Source organism: Triticum aestivum, chromosome 2B (assembly GCF_018294505.1).
Source record: "Triticum aestivum cultivar Chinese Spring chromosome 2B, IWGSC CS RefSeq v2.1, whole genome shotgun sequence".
NCBI classification, from domain to species: Eukaryota; Viridiplantae; Streptophyta; class Magnoliopsida; order Poales; family Poaceae; genus Triticum; species Triticum aestivum.
The window spans coordinates 484,244,080-484,247,075 of NC_057798.1; positions in this window are offsets into that span (position 1 = coordinate 484,244,080).

A 2,996-nucleotide genomic window follows, 5' to 3' on the forward strand; every position below is an offset into this window, starting at 1 on the left:
CCACCAATACATGAAGAGCTTTAGTTGCTAAATCATTAAATGAAGCAAGTTTAGCAACCATAAGCTAAGCACCTATGCATTGTGGAGTATAGTTGCTAAGCTATTTAATATGCTTAGCACCTCATCTAAGCACCCATGCATTTGCAGCAGCCTTATAGGGCTCAATTCAAAAATCTCACCAACCAAGATAGATGGTGAGTGGTGGAATACTTTTTGTAGTTTTGTGGAGTATAGTTGCTAAGCTATTTAATATGCTTAGCACCTCATCTAAGCACCCATGCATTTGCAGCAGCCTTATAGGGCTCAATTCAAAAATCTCGCCAACCAAGATAGATGGTGAGTGGTGGAATACTTTTTGTAGTTTGCAAAGGCACCTAATTAATGCTCTTGTTTTCCTAAAAAATTACGTTTATCAATGCATTAATTGTAATGCATGCATGCATAAAGTACATGCATTGGTCATGTTTCTCTTAATACTTGCATGCAATGATTTAATGCACCTTGGAATCTGAACATGTGATGGGAAACAACCAAATTGAGCCTTATAAAATGGAAAAGGTAAAATTTTGAGATAAGCCCTATAAACCGGAAAGGAGGGAGTAGTTACTCTAACCCCCCTCTCTTCTTTAATTCTTTGCCACATCAGCATGTTTTCTATTCCCGTGTGAATGATACCAGCTAAGATACCACCATTATGGCCAGCCTTAATCATCGCATGCAATAATTTAGTGCACCTTGAAATATGAACATGTGTGGGGGCGTGTATGTTTTTATTGACTTGAGACTATACCTAGCCCGACATGCAAGATGACTTATTATGCACCGTTCCCCATACCTGCAGGAAGGCCGTTCGTCTCCAAAATCTTTTCCTCTCCATGTGTGGAGACAATATGCCTGCCAGACTCTCCTTCTCCCTCCAGCGGTCCCACCACTCCACCCCGTGTGAAAAAATCTGCATGCATGACTCTCCTCCCCCCATGCTCGTCCAATCCGTTGTGACCAGCAATATTTTCACCCCTTCCCTCCCCCGTAATTTACTCCAACAAATATGCCCATGTAGCTGTTATGTTAATCACGCAACATATCTTACGGGACACTGCTTCAGTTACTTAACTGCAGGTGCATTGGGTCACTGACATATGGGCCCAACAAGGGTCTGGCCCACATGTCAGTGACGCAACTAGACCTGTAGTTAAGTCAGTGCAGCTTAGTCCATATCTTACGTAGGTGTGCCATTGCTCGCTATAAATACTGCGCCTCCCACGACATTCAGAAGAAAGCTCATGTTCATCGCTATCTCCTCTCCCTCTCTCTCACATCGAGCACCATGGCATCGCCCCTCCCAAGCCCTAAGCGCCTCTCGCTGCACTGCCCAAACGGTCATGCGTCGCCGTTCCGTTCCTCACCGCCACTAGTCGAGGAGGACACATCAGCGTTCAACTCCTCGCCGCGATGCGTCGAGGTGGACGCATCGGTGTTCCCAATCTCGCCAGCACGCGCATCGGCTCCCTACTACGAGGAGAACGCCGCACCGCCCACCGATCCCCCCCCAGCCTTGAGGTGCTTTGGAAAGAAATGGATGTTGCCATGTGGGAGGCTTTGCTACCGGTAGAGCACGCCAAAATAGAGGCGGAGAAGAAGGCCGAGGAAGAGAAGCGCGCCGCGGGGCAAGCTGCCTGGCAGCTCTATGTCGCGTCCGAGAGTGTCAGGCAATTGGCTCTTTGGCGAAAGGCTCGTGCAAGGGCCGTGAGGGTGGCGGAGGATGCCCGTGCCAAAGCCCTGAGTGCACTCGGGCCCAAGCGCCTCATCTACGCTTGGCGGTACATGGACCGGGTGCATGCTTCTAGCATGGAGGAGTACCTGCTGGCACCGGATCACAACACCGGTGAGATTGCGCTCGCCCGCCGGCAAGCCACCAATCAGCACCTCGCGAGTTGCAAGGCTGAGGAAGAGGCATTGTGTCGACGCGCTGGGAAACTGCCGCGCACCAGGGCACTCGTGGCGCACCGCAAGCGCTCCTGCGAGTGCCGTGGCTTTTAGTAGGGAGTATAATTTAGTTTTGTAAGGTGTTCTCATTAGTTTTGGGACGCAAATGATAAATCCCGAATGTTCAGGAATTATTAGCATCCTTAATTAAGTATGTAAGAGGGAAAGTTTGGAAACCTTGTGTATCCGTACGCATTTTGTAAGTAGGTGCATACAGCACAAACTTTAAAGTATGTACTATATACTATCACACTACACGTCTCTCTCTATATATGCTTGCAGACTGTGCTACTCCCTCTGTCAAGGTGAATAAGTCATCTTTGGTTGTGCACCGTGACCAAGTAGGAGGGAGGACTTTATACACCTAGACGGAGGGAGTACTACTATTACTTATGTATGGGCAAATGCACGTTTTAACATTACGATGCGGTTTTTGTAATAGTAGAAAAACAACACTAGTCAAGCTTGTGAAATGATTCAATGCAAAACAAATGCAAAAATGCTCGTTTGATTGTTTACTTTCAGCTTCCTTCTCTGTGGTTATTTCTCTTTCGTACTTTGTACGGAGTATCTCACTGGTCGGAAAGGCATGCCAATACCCAAACTGGTTCCTACACCCTGTATCGAATTTTTTGCCTAACAAGTTGTGCTGTGCAATTGGAATTCCAACTTGAGTACTAGTACTACTAGTTGGAGTACCAGGGGCCAGTTCATTTAGGCTTCTAGATTAGTAGTAATCCCTTTACTACTAGCTCTGTCCTGGTTTATTGGTCCCCATTGTAATCTGTGTCAAATTTTGATCATAAATTTAACTAATGAAATGTTTGTGATGTCACATGCACTAACATTTTATCAGTTAAATCTTTGGTAAAAATTGACCACAAATTACAATGGTGACGAATAAACCAGGACAGAGGTACTCCCTCCATTTTTGTATACAAGACCACTATAAAAAATACATTTTGCATCTATACAAGGCCACCAATAGTAATCGAGACAAATATTAATGA